General features: G+C 38.1%; 2 pseudogenes across 1 annotated transcript in view; one reads left to right on the top strand and one right to left on the bottom strand.

The window, feature by feature from the left end:
* LOC101712572 (N-alpha-acetyltransferase 30 pseudogene) overlaps window positions 1–21,247 on the top strand; it is an 83,134-nt pseudogene that overhangs the window by 10,699 nt on the left and 51,188 nt on the right. The gene's annotated exons all lie outside the window — the stretch shown is intronic.
* On the bottom strand, window positions 17,361–20,255 carry LOC101711619 (protein FAM13B pseudogene; annotated as a pseudogene).

Raw genomic sequence — 21,247 nt, 5'->3', positions numbered from 1 at the left:
AATAAATCCTTTCTCATACTGTTCACTTACATATTGATTCCCCTCACTGTGATTTCTTTCATGGATCTGAACATCACTGGGTATGCTGGAGGCTTTCAAGTTTTGCTTACATGCAAAGGTCTTCTGTCTAAGGTGAGTTCTTTCAAGATCAGACCAGGATTTCCCACTCTGATTACATTCATATGGTTTCTCTCCACCCTTTGTCCTTGCGTGCTTCTGAAAGGACTGGAAATCACCACAGGTTTTTCCATTTTCATCACACTTATACAGCTCCTCTTCAAAGCCCAAATACTCAGATAGCTTTAGTCCAGTGTGAGCCATGATGGGCACATTTAGTGACAAATGCCCAATTGGGAGCTTTCTACAAGCAAGACTTTCAGCTGGCTTTGAACCAGCTCGTTTCATGTCCACATTAGCATCTGGAGTCTGAAGGAATATTTCATGTTGATTCCAAGCTTTACACTGATAGCATTTCTTTACGTGTTCATTTCTGTGAAGGAAATAAAAACCAGTTAGAATAAAATGGATCTCCATATTAATGGTTTACCAGAACAAGTGCTTGCCTCCTGAGAAATAGTGACAGTGACTTAAATGAATGTCCTGGAGGATACCTTCAAAATGGCTGTTCCCAAAGAGTGGTATGCATTTGGGAATTTTAAAATTGGAGTATTTTGCCATGCGTAAGGTTTAGTTTAATTCTGGGAGGTTAGTATATGGGTATAATATATATTGATCACTTCTGTTACCTTTCCCCCATTTCTCTCCCCTTCTCTCCTTACTCTGCTTGTCTTTCTCATTTCCCCAAAGCCAGGCTTTCCTTTTTCTATCACCTCTCCTTTATTTTCCTCCTCAATTTGTATTTTGTTTTCTCATATAAGAGAAACTGTGTGTTATTTCACATTGTGTATCTGACTTATTTCACTTAACATTATGGGTTGTAGACCAACCCATTTCTTTTGGCAAATGACATGCTATCATTCATCTTTGTGGCTGATGATACAGCACATTTTCTTTTTTTCTTTTCAGTGCTGGGAATTAAACCCAGGCCTTAGTACTGAATTACAACTCCAGCTCTTTTTATTTCTTATTTTGAGAGAGATTCTTATTGATGATTAAGTTGTTCAGGCTGAGTTTCAACTTGGCATTCTGCTGAATCTGCTTTCCAGTGCTGCGTTTATAAAAATGCATCATCACGCTGCGCCTATCAAAAATTTTCTTTGTCCATGCATCCAATGATGGACATCAAGGCTGATTCCAAGGCTTAGCTGTTATATAATGCCCTGCTTTGAATATGGTCATTCATGTGTCAGCAGAATATGATGATTTTAACTCTTTGTGATTATACCCAGGAGAGGTACACCTGGATCAAATGGAAATACCATCTTTGCGTTGAGACATCTGTATACTGATTATCACAGTGGCTGTACTTAACATTCCCACCAACAACATTGAAGAGAGACTTCTAAGAATTAAAAAGCCTGAATGGGTGCAATTTTCTGGAGGATAGCTTGAAAACACCTATTACAACAGTAGCACTCATTTACACTTTGAATACTGCTTCATGGTTAGCATTTTTTTAGATAGTGAATGTCTCATATTCAGATGCATACATAAATCAATATCCTGAAGGTAGGTTCCTGTCAAAACTCAAAATTTAGTCTTTGTATATACATCTATACACAATACCTAAAGGCAATGTCATACGTTTTCATGATGTTGATCTTGAAAGAACATTTTTTATACTTATATATCAAATAGCATCACTTGTTGGATGACATCACTACTCAATGTTTCTTATATTGGGATATTTCTGTATTTAATTGTCAGATTATATGTACTCAAGCCATATACACCATTGGAGAATATTTCTGAAATTAAATTTGAACATGGCCTTGTGTCCTTGGTTGTCATATTTCCACTCATGCATAGGCTCCTGAGGAACATTCCTTTTCTTTCTGAGCACAAATTACCTCAGATTTCTCCAGTAATTTTTGTACTTTTCTTCAGTTTCCTGGTTATCCCAGGCTCGTCCTGAATTGTAGACATAAAAATATAAGCAATCATTTTTTTATTACATAAACATTAGTAGACTCCAGTTAGATGCATTTTGTAGTGGAACCAGACCTGCAATATTCTTCAAAATGTTTTCACACTCTTTGCACCAAAGAGCAAGAAACAATGTTCTCCAAACGTATAAATGAGAAAATGATGTTATCTTACCTATAGCAGCCATGTTCATAAATGTTTCCCCCATCACATCTCTGTAGAGCTTCTTTTGGGGTGAACTCAGCCAAGTCCACTCTTCCGTGGTGAAGTTCACAGCCACATCTTCAAAACTCACAGCCTCCTAAATGATCATACACATATAAAATTTGAAGGAAGTCTGAGACTGACAGCCTGGGATATCTCACATCCTCTCACAAAAAACTGAACTGAGAGCCAACTGTGGTGGTGCATGTCTGTAATTATAGCACTCAAGAGGCTTAGGCAGGAGGACTGCCATAAAATGGAAGCCAGCCTGGGTTACATAGTGAGCTCAAGGCCAGCCTGCACTACGTAGTGAGATCGTGTCCCACTCCCCCACCCCCCAAAAAGTTGAATGGAGGCTGAATCCTGAATCCTTCAACAACTAACTCTATGTCTTGGTCATCAAGTCCATGTGTAGGCACATTTTTAGATAGCAATTCTGATGCTAAATTGCTACTCACTGCTAAAGCAACAGCAGAATAGGAGCACTGGTTCTTCTCCTGGGTCACTGCAAGGGTATCTGTCCATTGTCTCTAAAGCAGAGCTCATAGAGAGCACCTACAAGATCACCATCCACAAAACATTGGGACAGATGAATATCTAATGAATGGTTTTGATAGACCATAGGTAATGTCTCTTGTCAAATCTTATTTATGACATGGAGTCCTTCTTTCTTTATACTCAGGTACCATTTTGAAACTTGAATTTTGTTTCATAGAAAAAAGTATAATTGAACATCGAATAAGGTTTATGAATAATTAAAATGTTAATGGAAAACAGTTTTACTGGAACAAGTCTATAAACAATAAAAATAGGGGGAAAGTGCCATATTATCTTATAGGTCGGTGTCACCAGATGGTCGCCTTGCACTTGCATAAGACATTCCAGAAGATACAGGAGAGTAATGAGGGGAAGAAGATGAATAAAATGTATTTTAAACATTGAAAATCTGGGGGGGCGGGCAGCGGGGATTTAGCTCAGTGGTTACGCCGCCTGCCTTGCAAGTAGAAGGACCTGAGTTCCATCCCTTGTATCAAAAAAAAAAAAAAAAAAGAAAATGTGCTTGGTAAACATTGAAAATCAATATATCACAAAACAATCAGGCACAAAAGGAAACTTCAGCCAGGTGTGGTGGTACATGCCTATAATCCCAACACAGGAGAGGCTGGTGCAGGAGGATTGCCATGAGTTCAAGGATACCTTGGACTACATACTAAGTTAGGGCCAGTCTGAAATGCAAAGTGAGACCCTGCCTCAAACTCCGCCCAAAAAAGGAAAACTTCAAAAACATTGTGTCATTTACAAATGAATCTTTGACTCGCTAAAAAAAATATAGCTGGAAAGTATAATTTTAACAACAGTCAATCCCTTCTAAGCAAGTTGATACCTTACATAATATATATGAAAGATTCAAATTCCTCCTTTCATGAGGCTGTACTATTAGTAGAACAAATGACAAATGCATCTCAGAAAAGGAAAACAGTCTTCAATAGGTTCACATGTATACAGAATATTAATTGATGATAGAGCTGGTGTTACACGTGTCTGGAGAAAAACAGAATGTTTCATTTATGTTCAAGGAGAAACATTTATATATTTGGAATCCTGAACTATATACTCTTCTATGTATAATAATTAAGTTACATATGGAAAAGGGAAAGATAAACTTGAATGCCTTCAGAATTCATAGTGAAATAAAGTGTTTTCTCAGAAGGAGATCAAGTAACCATCAGAATTAGGAGGATAAATTGAAATACTGATAGTCATCGGAAATAAGACAAGAAAATATTTCCTGTGCACACAGTATAAAAATTTTGCTCAGGGGATAAAGAGCAATAAATACAAATCTTTAAAAACTGACTATGACATATCTAACCCAAGAAAAAACACTGAATAGAAAACAAGAACCAAATCTTTTTTTTGAGAAAATCACCAAAAAAGAAGTGTGGAAGAACATAATAAGAAAGTAGACTTATGCAAGAATGGAGACTCATGTGATATACTCTACACTCATTTCCTTTACTTTGGAGTTGACCAGTGACTTCTTTGCAGTATTCAGAGCGTACACTGTGCTATTATTCCTAGAGATAGATGGGATTCTTTTCAAGTACTCTACACTTGAAAAATCCTAAACCACATGACCAATGGAATGGATAAGAAAGTGCTTTTCCATTGATTCACATATCAGCACTTGTGAACAGGAGAGAAACAAATCAAAGTAAAAATATTTCTCTTTGCAATGTCTCTAGTACTCACTTACTGAAAATTCCAAGGGAAGAAACTAAAAGAATACGGTTCATCATAGAAAATTACACATGGCAAACTTGGGGAAAGTCACTAAAGTGCGAGAGTAACCATACAGGGCGCAGGAGAGGTTGGAGTCAAGTAGGGTATCAGTCACGAATACTCTCATTGATTGCCCCAGGCCCAGTGATGATACTCCCAGAATATTTATACTGTTGTTAAATCACACCAATGATTTTCAAAATAAAATTTATTGCCAAACATGTAAACCCTAAATAACCATTAAGAAAGTACACATTAATATATGTGTTTCTTTTCATATATAACAAGATGAGACATCACACATTAGTCAGCAATAAGCAAAGCAGCACAGTTGTAAACACGAGATCCACAGACTGCCAGAAAGCAGTGGTCAAACTGAATATTGCTCATCAGGAGAAAAGGTTAGATTGCCAGATAAAGAGAACAGATATCAGAGCTGATCAATGTCTAGACGTCTGGGTTATGGTGCCAATGCTATGCCCACCTGGACAGGAGTGGTTGTTACAGTGAAACTGATGAGGACAGATTAAATAGCAAGCTATGCAAAAAGTCACATTAGTCTATCATTGATTCAACACAATCTTCAGAAGCCAGATTTGACAATATTCAATTTGTACCTCAAAGTAAATAATGATTACAGTGATTAGATAAGGATAAAAAAGCAATTCTCTAAAAAGAACAGTCCTCAATATATATACAGTATCAAACTACATGAGGCAAAGCATGAATGTGAAGAAAAAAATCACTGATTCACAACTATGTCTGAAGATTTAAAATCAACTCTATCTGTTGATAGCTGAAGAAGGCAGAAAAATGTGTAATGGAACAGTTAAAATTAACTACATCATGCTTCACAGGGATGGATTGGATATTCATAATACTCCATCCAATTAACTACATACTACCCAGTCTTCTCAAAATCACAAGAAATATTCACCTAAATAGACCACGTTCAGAGCAAGAAGAAAGAGCTTAGCTTTTAGGGGCAAAACTGAAATGTGTTATGGACATGTACCCACTCCCTACAATGAATGTAATTATTACATACTGCAAAAATGGGTGAACCAAAGTTATAAAAAAGAGGAAACAACTTTAATGTGTTCAATGTAATGGAAATCATGCAAAGTAGGTTCTCACACCTATTGAAATGAAATTTAAAACCAACAGCAGAACTATATTTAAAATACTCCTAAGAATTAGAGATTAAATCACAAATTTTAAAGTATATATGCTTCAGATGGAAGTCATGATTAAATATTAAGCGTTTCATAATGTATTAAAATGAATGTATGGCATATTATCATTTCATGGGTCCAGAAATAGGTGCTTCAAACCAAATTAAAAACAAAAAGTACACATATCAGAAAAGAATAAAGATCACAGCATCAGAACATTAGAGAAATAACAGCAACATAAAATGAAAATCACAGACAAAAGGAAATGGCATTCCTCATTATTCATGTAGATTTTAGACAACAGAGAAATTATTAAAACTATATAAAGGCATTTTTAAATAGTTAATGTAATCAATTACAATAAAATTTAGAGAGCAAAAATCATAAAATCATGTCAATGGATGCATACAAAACACAAGAAAAATCAAAAAGTAATAGGCAGAGATTAAGGTGAAACACATAAAATTGTCTTCACTTGCATTGGAAAAATTAAAGTATCAACAAAAACCTAATAGAATTACTAAAATATTGCACCACAGTATAGCCATAGCTGAATACGCAAAAATATGCCACGTGATTATGTATCAGGGATGTACAGGTGAAGTGGAAATTGTAAACCTTACACCATAGGCAGCGCTCACACAGACACAAGTTTAGAAACGTTAAAAAGCCCATGTATGGAAGGTTCAACACTAGATCCAAAAAGTACAAGATAAAACTGCAAAAATATACTCAAATATATTACACGGACAAATATAAGTAAATTAAACTATTCCACTTGTTGGCAAAACACAATAAACCCCTTATCTATAACATAATTGAAAGTTTATGTAAGAATTTTATACAAATTTTGAATTTTTCACTACCTTCATGCTGGCATTTTTTCTTATTCTATCAAAAATTCTAATTCATTATCACTTGAAGAAAAAAAGTAGTATTTTTAATATATTAAAAATTTAAAAACTAATGCCAAATTGAAATAACCCAAGCCCCCAGGAAATGGAATAGGGAGTGAAGTGGCTGCAATATTAATTTTCCTACAATCCTATGAGCAGAAGTTGACGTAAAGAAATCACAAATAATCGTTTCACCACAATAATAATATTAACCTCAATTATTAACTTATTCAAAATTCCAAATACTTGAAGCCACATATCATTTTGCTTGATGAGATTGTTAAGTTCAAAAAAGCTCCCCAAATATCTATCCTGTGGGCACTGGGGGTAGCTAGAGGAAATCGGAGAGCTGCACTGGGAGGAAGCATTAGATGCATCATGATTCTATGGATCTTTAGGCACATTTTAAGGTAAATGCAAAACAAATAATTTACTTCTAAATTTTTATGGACTTTCTTAGAATCAATTCTTCATTTTTAAGTAGGAAAATCACAATCTTATGGGTAAATCACGAAAATCAACTCTTAAATCCTTGAGGTAACTTGTATTTTATACAAGCAACTCTGCAAAACAAGCAAAAGAGAAGCTGGTTAGGGAAGAAACCTGCTTCATTGCAGTTCACAAAAGCACCCACACTCAGAAGGTTGAACACACTCCTGAGGTTATACACAACGCACTGTGCCCCTGCAGGCCAGGACAGCTCAATCACAGGTGGAGAGACAGTGAAGCATGAGAAGTCAAGAAATTCAAGGATGGGGCTTCTTCACATCCTACTTAGCCACCTGCTCAGGGTGAATTTCATGTCCTCACCCTCAATTCTGAACAGAGAGAAACATTTCCCACAATCAGCTGAAGGCTGACCTTTGTCTTTCTCCAGGATTTCTTTTGAATTCAAATGTGTATTGTTTGCTGAGCTCTAAACAATTCTCCAAAAAATAATAAAGGTGGGCCCCCAATTAACACACCATGCAGAGTGACCAAAACTTTTGATGAATTCAATGTGTTGCTCTAATGCACTGTTTCAAGCAAAGATTGGTGTCCAAAGCAGGTGATGCTGTTTTTCATTATTGTTAGACCCAGCGAGAGAGAACCAACCAGAGAGCGGTGTTAAATCCACACAGGAGTTTATTACCGGCCAGGACCTGAGCCGAGTATCGGACTCAAGCCCCGACTGGGGGGAGACAGACATGTTCTATACACCTTTGAGGCCAGCAGTTTCCAGGACCCCTATGGGATAGAACTAGCAAAGCAAGCAAAAGGTACAGAAGGGGAATGTCCTGCTGTTAGAACATTTGCAGTTGATTTCTTTCTAAAGAGACTCTCTAAGGGGAGGAGGTTTCTAAGCTTCCTCCTTCTGAGTTTATCTAAAGGGCAGGCAGGTGGGTCAAGCAGCAGTAGGGAGTCTGTCTTGCTAACTAGGGTCCTTCAATTATGAGTCATCATCCTGAGGTTATCAGGGCGGCACACTGAGTCACCCCATCAACAGAAATGAATATATTGCCTCAAAGTGGCTCATGATAAAAAGGGATGGGCATTTCTACTGATTGAAAGATTACAACACTCTTTGATTCTCTCCTCCATTTAAATAAAACTGTACTACATATGCAACTAATCTCAAATTCAGAGTCACTTATCTAGGGCAAGAAGGTTCCAAGGACGGCTTTCAGAATGGCACCCACACACACACAATGGAAAAAATGACAGCATCCTTGGTATAGAAACAAAAAATTGAGGGCGTTTAACTTAACCACGCACTGTGATCATGGTATATCGTCATGCTTGGTGGCCTACACCTGTGATTACATCTCTCTGGGAGGCTGAGGCAGGAGGATAAGAGCTTCAAGCTCAGCCTGGGCTACACAGTGAGGCCCAGGGTCAACATTCAACATGACATGTCAGGAGTGTGCATCACACCGCAGCTCTACAGCCAACTGGGACTGTAAACTCCACATCAGTAACCAATTAATGAAACGAAGTTTAGAAGGGAAAACACTCTATGTGTAAGGAAGAAAAATCAGAAGACAAACAGCTCCCCTGTGAGAGGTAAGGAGCCCCCGGAAGATGGAAACTCTGTGGGCCTTTGTCCTCGGCTTCCTTTTATCAAGTGATAAAAATGCTCCCTCCCAGCTTGATACCTGGAACTTGCCAAAACCTCACTGGTTCTGTGGGCTGTCATAGATGGGCCCAGCCCCTAACCCAGCCACCATTGCCTAGGTGCACATTCCCAAGTGGGCTTTATTTGATATTCGCTTGCCCTGTCAGGGCTTTAGCTCTGGAACTTAGAGGTTGGTTAGGAGGGACCTTACATACAAGGTCCAGTGAGTGATTAAATAAAGGGATGTATATTTATCTAGTGCAAGAATAGTGACACTAGAGTGGGAATAATAATTATGTATACAGATGCATAGGTGTGGGCATTTTTATATACTAAATAAGAGCTTTCTTTTAAGTGGCTGCCCCTTGTCTCCTTAGCCTTTTACTGAAGGTGGGGAGGGGCAGCTACAGCACCTGCCTGGCTTCCTCCTTGCTCTGCTTATCAGCTCTCTCATTTTGTTAATTGCTCCCTCTGGCAAAGTTTTCACTTTCTAGACAGAATTAGCCAGAAAGCCTAATAGGGCCCTCATTTTATTCTTTTCCTGCCTACAAACCCCTCTCCCCAGCCTGGCCTAGAACTCACTATGTAGCCCAGCCTGGCCTTGAACTCAGCAGTCCTTATGCCTCAGCCTCCTGACTGGCTTCCTGAGACTCATTGACTTATATCTACACATTGCTGCCCATGTTGTTTATTGTGACAGCATACACATACCCTGAAGGAGTGCCTTCATTTTTATCTTTTATTTGTTATTTTCAAAATTATCACTTTTTTTGCTCTTATTTTAAAATTTTTTCCTTTTCTACTCTTTCAAAATTTTTATTTTTCTCTTTTCTTTCTCTATCTCTCTGCCTTGCTCCCTTGCTGTCCCACATTGTTCTTCATTTCCCTTTGTGTTCCTGTTCTGCCCCAATTCATATTTCTTCTTTATCTTTCTTTTCTTCTCTTTCCTTCTGTTGCCTGTGCCCTCTGGCCTCACTGCTAACCTTCCCCTATACTTCCACTTAACTATTCCTCCCTCCCCAGCTTCTTCTAACTCCCCATCCTGAAGGGGAAAGTTGCTATATTGAAGAGTTTATTCACTGTAAACATGATGGGTTGGTCATTGATTTTGATTTAATTCACACAGTTAAAGGTGATAGATTAATAACTACCACAAACTGTCATTTTTGAAGAGGTACTTCATGCTATTGTGTTGCTGATTGTATCACTTGGGCTAAGGTGTTGTGATGGATCTAATCAGTTTTGCTTTCTGGTATAATGAAAATGAGACAGCCTTAGAGTCATTAGAAACTGAAAACCAAAAGACCAGCTATATCTGGAAGACACCTCTGAGAAGCAATCATTTCATAAGTGTTTCATAAATACATCAACAAAAATATTTACAATAAGCAACTTCAAAGTATCAACCCAGCAATTAAACCAAGGACAGTATCAAAAACAATAATTAGAAGATATTTAAGTAAGGCACAAACTCAGACTTCCACCCCACAAAAGGCAAATTCTTGGGGAAATGAGGTGGAAAAGTCCAATAATCAACCACCTGGACACCCTGAACTGATGGCACAGGAAGTAACAAAATAGATGAATGAGGCTCTAGAAAAATTCAAAACAGAAATAATTTCCCAGATAACTACAGAGATATTGAGCAGAGTGAAAGACATGATTAGAGGCTCTAGAACAGAAACTGATAAAAAAAAAAAAATAGATGAGCTCAGAAACATGCTGGAAGCCACGAATGTCCAGCATAAGAAAGAAATGGAAACCATGATCGCCCAACATAAGAAAGAAATGGAATCCATGAAAGAGTTTCAAACAGTTATTCAGGAGACCAAAAGCTGCATTGAAAGTATGCACACCAGATTAAGGGAAAGTGAAGATAGAATATGAGATATAGAAGACAGGACTGTGGTTAATGACCATGAAAACAGAGATTTCTTCAAAATAGTAGGGACCATGAGAAATCAATCCAGCAGCTGCTAGATGATGCAAAGAAGAATAACATAAGACTGATAGGAGTCCATGAAAAAACAGGAGAAAGTACAATTGACACAAAAAACTGTTCACAGAAGTAATAGTAGAAAACTTCCCAGACAGAGGTGGAGAATTTGACATACAGATAAGTGAGGCATATAGAACTCCAACTAGCCATGATCAAAAAAAATCTACACCTAGACATATAATAGTCAAGATCCCAAAAACCCAAGAGAAGAATGAAATCCTACAAGCAGTTAGAGAAAAGAAACACATTACCTACAAAGTAAAGCCCATCAGAATCACAGCAGACTTCTTAACACAAACACTCAACTCAAAGATAGCCTGGAGTGAAGTATTTCAAGCCCTAAAAGAAAATAATTATCAGGGCTGGGGATTTAGCTCAGTGGTTCCACTGCCTGCCTCACAAGCCCAAGGTCCCGAGTTTGATCCCCAGTACCCCCCCACACAAGGAAATAACTTCCAACCTAGACTGCTGTATCTGGCAAAATTATCTTTCAAAATCAATGGGAAAATTAGATACTTCCAGCACAAGGAGCACCTGAGATGTTTCATGAACACCAAACTAGCACTTCAAACAACTCTAAACAATATCCTAGAAAAAGACAATGAAAGTCACAACTCCATGAGGCCCAACAGAGGGAAGCCACCAGGCAAGGTAAGAAACTAAAGGGAAAGGGGGAAAAATAAGAAATAAAAGAGCCAACAACAGTAAAACATCATGACAAGGATAAGTCAATATGTATCAATTATAACCATCAATGTCAATGGCTTCAATTCACCAATCAAAAGAAATAGACTGGCAGAATGGATTAAGAAGTAAAATCTAGCAATATGCTCTATACAAGAAACACAACTAACATAAAAAGAAATTCATAGACTGAAACTAAAAGGATAGAAAATAGTTCTCCACGGAACAGGAACCCAGAAAAAAGCAAGGGTAGCAATGTTATTTGCAGACAACATAGATTTCAAACCAAAACTAATTAAGAGAGACAAAGATGATCACTACATCCTTGTGAAGGGAACAATCCAAGAGGAAGAGATGACAATCCTAAATACATATGCACCCAATATGAATTCCCCCAACTATACAAAACAAATATTAATGGACATGAAAAACCAAATAAGCACTAATACCCTCCCTTCACCCCCTCCACCCTTCCCTATTTGCAAAGACATTGATTCCATTTTTTTCCTTTTCTCATATTTTTTCTTTTTCCTTTTTTCCTTTCCCCTACTCCTCCCACTTCCCCTGCTCTTTTAGACCTTTTCATCCTGTTGCACAGTATCAATTATACATTTTTAAAATTACAATATCAAGATCTAGGAGACATTAACACATATTTTTAAAGAATTTAAAAGGATTTAGAAATCATATTTCAAAAAATCTGTTTTGAAATAAATTTGACAACTTCTAAGAAGTACCTTGGAAGACAAATTAGTGAAACTAACCCTGGAGGAAATATAAAATTTGAATAGCACCTATTAAAGAAAGTATATTCCTAGCTGGAAAACCTACCTATATGACAACAGCAGGCTCATAAACATTTTAACTGATAAATTATATCAAACAATTAAAGCAGAACAAAGAAGGAACACTTCTCCCCTCATTTTAGGAAATCAACATTGTGCTAATCCTAAAACTGGATAAAGATAATAGAAGAGAAAAGTATGAACATAGATAGAAATTTGTTTAACAAAACAAACTATTAGAAGTCAGATCTGGCAGTATGTAGAAAGTGGTGTTGTTATAGGGATGGCAGAAGATCCACCCCCAAAAGTCATCATTTTAACAGAGGAAAGGAAAAAGCCATATGATTCTGTCACTAGTTGGAGAAAAAGTATTGGACTAAATTCTACAGCTGTTCATGGTAAAAGCTATCAGGAGACTAGAAGTAGAACAGAAACTTCTCAACAGATTAAAGACATGTACTCCATACTTCCAGTGAGAACACCTTATATGAGTGGAGAAGATACAATGCTTTCTCCTTAAGGTGGGGAACAAGGGCAGATATGCTTACTCTTTATCTGTCCATTAATCTTTGAAACCTAGGCCCCACCAAAATAGTCTGGCAATAAAATGACACAATTAGGATAGGACTGGCAAGGTAGAAGCAAAATCTTTATATGTAGATGAAATGATCATCTACAGAGAAAATACTAAGAAATCTCTAGGAGCCCCTAGAACTTGTATTTGAATTTAGCAGGATTAGAAAACACAAGGTATATATAAAAATTCAGGTCTGTGTATACTTGCTGTAAATGAAGAATTGGATATTGAAATTTAAAAGTTATGCAGGAGTACAAAGGACCTAGAAAAGTTTAAAAAAACACAATGTTGGAAGATGTTTGGTACCTAATTTTAAGACTTCTTCTAAAGCTACAGTAATCAAGGCAGTGTTGGTGTAAGGAAAGACATATAGATCATTTGAATAAAACAGAGAATCTAGACATACAACCACACATATATTGTCAACTGAGTTTTGAAAAATTCTTTAACATTAGCATTTTATAGAATATAAACTCAATTCAAGAGCCGAGGAAGAGATAGTGTTTTCAGCAAATGGTACTAGAATACCTGGTATCTGTATATAAAAAATTAACCTCAACCCTTTATTTCCACACATGAAAATAACTTGAAGGGATCTATGAACCTAAATAAGAAAGCCTAAAAGTATAAAACTTTAAGAAGAAATTATAAGGGAAAATGTTTATGAATTCAGGGTAGGCAAGAACTACTTAGTATACAAAAGACATGATGTATATAAGAAAAAATTTGATAAATGAGATTCCATCAAAATTTAGAACTTTAAATGACATCATTAAAATGAAAAGTAGTCCTTAAACAGACCATATTTACAATGCCTATAACCTATGACCAGAATATATAAAGAATTCTTAGAGCTCATTGATAGACAACCCAATTAAAAAGTAGACATAAGAAGATGATAAATAGCCAGTACAGCACAAGGAAAGGTGTGCAACTCTAGAATCAGAAAAATAGTAATCAGTAGAATAACAAGATTGAATTATACCCTCATTAGGGAGATGAAGTTACAAGTTTTAAAAGCCTTGTCATGACTTTTTCTTTTTGTTGGATTCTTCCCCTTTGCATTTAATTTGTCACACTCAATGGATTCATTCTGCTGGGTTTCCTGGGGTTGTGATCCTCATTGTCTTCTCCTAGGGTATTGTCTAAATTTTTTTGGAGTGCCGGTTTGGTATTCATGACGTTCCTGAGGTGCTTTTTATCATGAAAGTATCTTATTTCTCCATCAATTTTGAAAGATAGTTTTGCAGGGTACATCAATCTGGGTTGGAGGCTGTTTTCCTTTAGGGCTTGAAATACATCACTCCAAGCTCTTCTTGCCTTGAGGGTTTGGATTGAGAAGTCTGCTGTGATTCTGATGGACTTTCCTTTGTATGTGATTTGTTTTTTTTCTCTCACTGCTTGTAGAATTTTGTTCTTCTGTTGGATTTCTGGAATCCTAACTATTATATGCATATGCATAGATTTTTTTGATTAAGGATAGTTGGAGTCCTATATGCCTCACTTATCTGTATGTCAAGTTCTTTTCCCCTCCTTGGGAAGTTTTCTGCCATCACTCCTGTGAAGAGTTTTTTTTATATCATCTGCACTCTCTCCTGTTTCTTCATTGACTCCAATCAGTCTTATGTTATTCTTCTTTGCATTGTCTAGCAGCTGCTGGATTGGTTTCTCATGTTCCCTTACAATTTTAAATCAATTTTTCTTTTCCTGGTCACTAATTGCAATCTTATCTTCTGTATGTGAAATTTTATCCTCACATTGGTTCATTCTGCTGTGCAGACTTTCGATGGAGTTTTTAATCTCTCGGAAATCTGTTTGCATGTGTTTTATGGATTCCATTTGTTTCCTCTGTTGGGATTCCATCATGTTTCTCAGATCCTCTATTTTTTAATCTGTGTCCTCTCTAGATTGATTAATCATGTCTTGCATCATGAGCACAATCTTTGCTGTTATCTGAGTAATTATTTCTGATTTCATTTTTCCCAGATCCTCTTTTGTTGCCAGTTTAGAGAGTCCAGGTGGTTGAGTATCAGATTGTTCCATCTTGTTTCCCTTTGGGGTTTCTGTAGGTGATCTGGGAGTCTGTTTTTGAGGCTTGTTTATGTGTCTTCTCATTTCCACGGAGGGGGGGTGTCCTTCTGGCACCTGCACGGCTCAACTTCTCTGCCCTAGGAGCCTGGGATGGCAGTGGGGGAGCCTCCTTCTGGGTGCTGGGACTGGCTCACCTTCTTGGCCCGAGGAGCCTGGGATGGTGTCAGGGAAGCTTCCTTCCGGCTGCTGGGACCAGCTGAGCTTCACTGCCCTAGGAGCCTGGGATGAAGGCGGGGACCCTTCTTCTGGCTACTGGGACCAGCTGAGCATTAGTGCCCTAGGAGCCTGGGATGGAGGCAGGGAGCTTCCTTCTGGGTGCTGGGACCGGCCGAGCTTCACTGAAGTGACGTCATTCTGATGACTGCCTGACTATGTGGTTAAGAAGTCTCTGGGGGCTGGGGATTTAGCTCAGTGGTTCCACTGCCTGCCTCTCAAGTGCAAGGTTCCAAGTTCCATCCCTTTTTAGAACTTTCAGCCCTTGCGTGGTCTGCAACGCATGATGGAAGTGTCTGGGCAGAAGAAAGCCTCTTCTGTGAAGGCAACCAGGAAGCAGAGAGAGAGAAGAAGCTGAGGTGGGAGATACTCCTTCAAGGCCTGTGTTTAATTTGTCACGCCCAATGGATTCATTCTGCTGGGCTTCCTGGGGTTGTGACCCTCATTGTCTTTTCCTAGGATATTGTCTTCCATCTCGTTTCCCTTTGAGGTTGCTGTAGGTGATCTGGAAGTCTGTTTTTGAGGCTTGTTTATGTGTCTTCTCATTTCGACGGGGGTGGGGTGGTGTGGTGTGTGGTGTTGCTGGAACCCACGTGGCTTTCCTCCTCTGCCCTGGGAGCGGTGGAATGGTGGCCCACTGTTGATTGATTTCTTGATAATAGCCATTATTTCTGGAGATGAAATCTCCATGTTGTTTTCATTTCCATCCTCAAATGACCAGTGCTGTTGAGCATTTTTTCATATATTTATTTGCCATTTGTTCTTCTTCATCTGAGATGTATGCATTCATCTCAGATGCCACTTTTTGGATTGGGTCTTTAAATCTGAGGAATCTGATTTCTTCCAATTCTTTAAGTGTTCTAGATACTACTTCTTTGTCTGAGAAATAATTGGATACAATTTTTTCTCATTATGTAAGTTGTCTTTTCCATCTATTGGTGATTTCCTTTGCTGTGAAAAAGCTTTTCAATAAGATGAAATCTGAGTTGTTGACTCTTCCTAGTATTTCTCATGTAATTGTGGTTTTGTTCATGAACTCTTTGGCTACATATGTACTCAAGAGTTCTACCTATTCTCTTCCAGTAGATTTAGTATTTGTTTTATTTTTTGTATGAAACAAACTTTTAATATTAGCTAGGTAAGAAAACCATGCATGAGTCGCTGCATGCAAAACATGGGCACAAAGTGAGGCACTCATCAACCGAAAAGCACCAGGAAAAAAAAATTAACACTGAGATTAAGCATATTATATTGTTAACACAAATGAAGTCACCATTTCATAAAAGTGATTAGCTTAATGATACCAAGAGTACCTGAAGAAAAGCTATGCAAAGCCAAGGAAAAAATGATGCTAAGAGTGTATGACAAAGGGCATACCACTACACATACTGTAAATGCCTGCTTTAACAGAATGTGATTAAGCAAAAGGTGGTCTCTTTTAGAGGGTTTCATTGTACAGATTTTACTGATTTAAAGAGGAAAAGGAAAAAAAAGATGTAGCCCCCTGAAGTTCATGTAAAAATGCAGTAGTATAGCCCTTGTTACAAGATTTACATAGGTAAAATGATTACCTTGACAATTTAGTCCCATTTGATTAAAGATAATAATCTGAGCACCATCAAGTTCCTACATACTGGCATGGCTATTTTCTCACATTATCTGGAGGTGGGTAGGGGGAATAGCCCAGAACCCATTCCAGACAAATGTATCATCAGCTGATAAATTGTAATTTAGGAACGAACAGTAACTTAAATCCCATAGGCAGCATGTGGTATGATTCAGTTCTGTGTGTGATGTGTGATATATGTTTTCAATAGGCTAAACAAGGCCACTTTTTGGTGTACCTACTGTTATCTTCATCCAAGCTATGTGACCACTGAATTGCAAAATTTTGTTCATATCTTACCTGTGAGGAGGTGTCACTTTGAGAATTAAACAGAAATATGTTTCACGGTAGGACTTGTAATCTCAGCTTGATTTTGGTTTTCTAAGAAAACAGAACACAGTTGCACATGTGCACTTCTATAGGTTTTTCTTTCAAATTTTCAGTCATTCTGTAAGAAAAAGGCAACTGAAGAGTTGAATATGAAGCTTTTCCTCTCAATTTTCTTCAGTAATGGAAAAAAAAAGGTAATTAACAAAAAGCTTTGTATTTCCAAAGTTCTTGAAGTTGAAAGGATAAAATTGTAGTCTTTTGGCAATAGGATGTGTTGGTAGTACAAAACAATGAAGGAGAATTCACGTTTGCTAAAGGCGAAGAGGACAGTCTGTGGTCAACATGGAACATCACTCACACTCCCTGAGAGTGCCAACTTACCCTCCCCTCACTTCTTTAGTGGCACCACAACCAAGTACAAAATGAGAATCTCTGAATGCCTGACAAAATGAACTCAAGGACCAGTCAAGTACACATGATGATAATGTCACAGAATACAACTGATTTTATGATGTGAATTTTCAAGGAGCATATTTTATATGGATTTTGAAGAATCTTGTTTGCTGATAAGAACTTCAAGAAGCCTAAGCTTAGCTTTAATTTTCTTGTACTCTCTGTATTCCTCAAGCACTGGAACATGATCTTCTTTCTGGGCATTCCTTCCATTTTGTTGATAAAATGCTTCTTCAAATTCACATAATGTTTTACGTAGTTTCTTTTTTTCAGCTCTAGCTTTCCAAAGTTGTTCCAGTAATTCAGGCATAGAAGCTGCTCGAGTACTTGACAATCGGAGATCCAGAGCCAGTTTTTGATTTTCTTTAATATCAGATTCTGAGTTTTCCAATGAAGACTGTGCCTGTATAGCGGTTTTCAAGATATTTAATTTGGAGGACAGACTAATACCATCTTCTTCTTCCTTGATTTCTTCAAAAAACTGTGCAGTTTCTCCTTCTATGATTGGCTGTAACATCTGACCTCCTCTTTTGGTGGAGGGAGATCCAAGCAGAGGAGTGATGCTAGCTCTTGTCAGCATCTGCTTTACAAGCCTGTATCTATCACAGCGAGGTTTAACAATGTTCCTTTCTTCCCTTGTCACCAGGCATCCATGTTGACTTTCATAGGAAAGAAGAATTTTCTGGAGAGAAGTTTTCTCTTCTACCAAATGATCTTTTGTCATTTTCTTGATATCTTCTGGAAGACATCTCTCAACACGTTTTTCCTTCAGTTTTTTCAAAATAAATTCAAGGGTTGCTTCTTTAGGTGGTTTTTTTCTCCTTCTGAATGGTTCTGGATTCATCCTTACTTGCTTCACCTTCATGGTCTAGAGAAGAGCCAAAACTTTTTGGAAGAGTGTTACTCCGTGGACGGGTCTGAGGTACAAACTCTCCATCAGAGCTTTTGGGTTTTGCATCTTTAATTTGCTTCCGCAGTTTGGTAAGCTCTATCATCCATTTTAATACCTTTGGGTTGGCTGCAATATCACTGTAGGAGGGCTTGGTAGTCTTTTCCCTTTCAAACTGCTCCTCAAATTGTCTGATCTTTTTCTGAAGTTTCTTGACCAGCTGATAAGGTGTTCTGTCTTCTCCTTTTTCATCTTTTGAACTAAAGGATGATCTTTGAATCCTTGCATATGAAAGTGCTTTAGATGAGGAATTCAGCGTTTTTGGATCATGTAGGAAACGCTGGCTTTGCCCAAAATCTAAACTGTGATGCAATAATACTGGAGGACAGTCCTCTTCCAGGGGATGATGATTCATTCTTCCAGCTTGTGGAGACAGCTGAGCTTCTCCAGACTCAGAGTCTTCCTGCCAAGACTTAAATGCGGGAAATGGCTCTTCCCATCTATCACCACCAGAATAATTCTTCAGATCTAAATGTGGAATTTGGACACAGGCTGCTTCCCCTTGAACACCAACACTTTGACCTCTTGGCACTTCTGATTCAGTGTTGGCATTCAAGTCACATATCTTGCTACTAGATTCCAGAAACAAACGCGACAATTTATCACTGTCAAATATCAAATATTCTTTCCTCTCAGGACAGCTATCTTCAGCATCACCATGGTTACTGCATGGCTCTAACAGTACACCTGAGACTGATTTTCTTCATCCTCAAATACAGTATCTTGCTGCATTACTTCATTGTTTAAATTAGCGCCAGCCACAGGTTCTGAACATTCCTTGCTGCTATCACTGGCATTAATAATACCATCAGCAGCATCAACCTCTGCAGAGGCTGGTAAGATGCTGGTGGGAGATATGTGGGCACTTGTTGATGCTATAACACTATTTGATTCCAGGATGTTTTCAGTCATCCTTAATTGCACCACCTCTGGCATGTTATTTGATTTTTCTGCACCCTCTTCTGGAAGTTCTTCTATACGTTCCAGCTTTTCATCTTCTTCTTCCTCAGAAAGGTCATTAACCTGTTCAGTAATTGAGCTCAAATCATTTGATGAAAAATCTCCTCTTCATTCTCAAAGAATTCATAGTAATTTTCCAGAAGTCCTGCCATTATTCTGCTCCCTATTTCTTGTTCTTTCATATCTTCCACATCTGTGTAAATGTGGAAGACATCCGGACCAAAGACAGCAGCCAAAGAATTTGCGGACCAAATTTCTTCATGATGTGATGCTACATTGGCTAAAAATCTACACAGAAACTTTAACAAGCTGTAATTAACAGGTGGAAGCTGTTGCAAGAGGAACCTCAACTTTCTTCCAAATTCATCTTCATTATTATAATCTTGAGAAAGGTGCATCAAGTGAATATGCAAACTGCCAGGAATAACAGGTTCAGGAAGTTCTTGAAGGAAAAACCTAAGGAGACTAATAGCTGAAGGAACATCTGCTTCCTTAACCAAATCCACCTCTTCTCCACTGTCATATCTCTGCTGAAGCCACTCCACTGTCTCAGCATTTCCATTGACTTGAAAAAGTCCTTGTTGCTCCAGACTGCCATGTTCCTCAATATAGTCCACAACGTGGCAGACTATGAATGGAACCTCATTGTCTGGCTGTCCTCCCGGCTGCAGCTCATCAAGTGGAATTCCAAATATTTTGTTAGCAAGAATGGAGTTGCAGTTACTCAAGGAAGGGGAGGAGCTCTTCCTCATATCTTTTTTGCAGCCAGAAATCAAAGCTGTCTTTTCTTTGAGTACTTAAACATCTAAGTTTAAAAAATGGCTTCTGCACCAGCTACCCTCACTGAGCAAGCATTCTTTTGTCATTTATGGTTGTTTGAGATCATGGCAGAAGAAGATCAGCCTGTAGTTCCTCATTGAAGAAACGCAGAACTCGATCAGTACTTCAGCAGTCAATCGTTAATCGTTGGAACCGCGAAGCCCCGTCCCCGCGGCCGTGGCCGCTTCTCCAGGACCCGCGGCGACTCCACGAGGGCGAGAATGGAAGCTCTAAGTGGCCCCGCGAAAGGCGAGCCTCTCCCTGAGGCGGCCGCTGGCGGGAGGCTGAAGCAACGGCTGCAGCACAGGGCCAGCCCGGTAGCGACCCCCCTTATTTCTGTTTTAATATTTAGATATTTGACCTATTTTGACTTTAGTTTAGTGCATGGTGAGAGACATGGGTCCAGTTTTAGTCTTCAGCATATGAAAAGCCAGTTTTTCCAGCACCATCTATCAAAGAGGTTATCTTTATTCCAGCGAGTGTTTTTAGTTCCTTTGTCAAAGATAGGGTGGATGAGCGTGTTTGGTGTTATTTCCATCTCTTCTAGTCTGTTCCATTGATCCTCTGGGTTTTTTTTTTTTTTTTTGCCAGTGTCATGCAGTTTTTATCACAGTAGCTCTGTAGTATAATTACAAGTCAGGGATTATGATGCCCCCTGACTTGCCTTTGTTGCCCAAAATTGTTTTTGCTATTCCAGGTCTCTCCTGGTTCCAAATGAATTTGAGGAGCATTTTCTCTAGTTCTGTGAGGTATGCTAATTGTATTTTAATTGGGATTGGATTAATTTTATAGAACAATTTTGAGAGTATGGCCATTTTCACTATATTGGTTCTTCCCATCCAAGAGCAAGGGATATCTTTCCATTTTCTGATATTCTCTTCAGTCTCCTTTTTCAAAGTACTGTAATTTTCAATACAAAGATCTTTTACTTCCTAAACATTCCTATATATTTCATTTCTGGGATGCTATTGTAAAAGGTGTTGTTTCCCTAATTTCTTTCTCAGAGAGTTTATTATTTGTGTACAGAAATGCTATTGATTTTTGAGTGTTCACTTTGTACCCAGCTATGCTTCAGAATTTGT

This window comes from Heterocephalus glaber, unplaced genomic scaffold (assembly GCF_053883595.1).
Source record: "Heterocephalus glaber isolate CG9 unplaced genomic scaffold, H.glaber_assembly_v1.0 deba00000546, whole genome shotgun sequence".
Classification (NCBI taxonomy): domain Eukaryota; kingdom Metazoa; phylum Chordata; class Mammalia; order Rodentia; family Bathyergidae; genus Heterocephalus; species Heterocephalus glaber.
The sequence above is the reverse complement of the archived record's forward strand: the minus strand, read 5'-3'. Positions and strand labels throughout refer to the sequence as shown.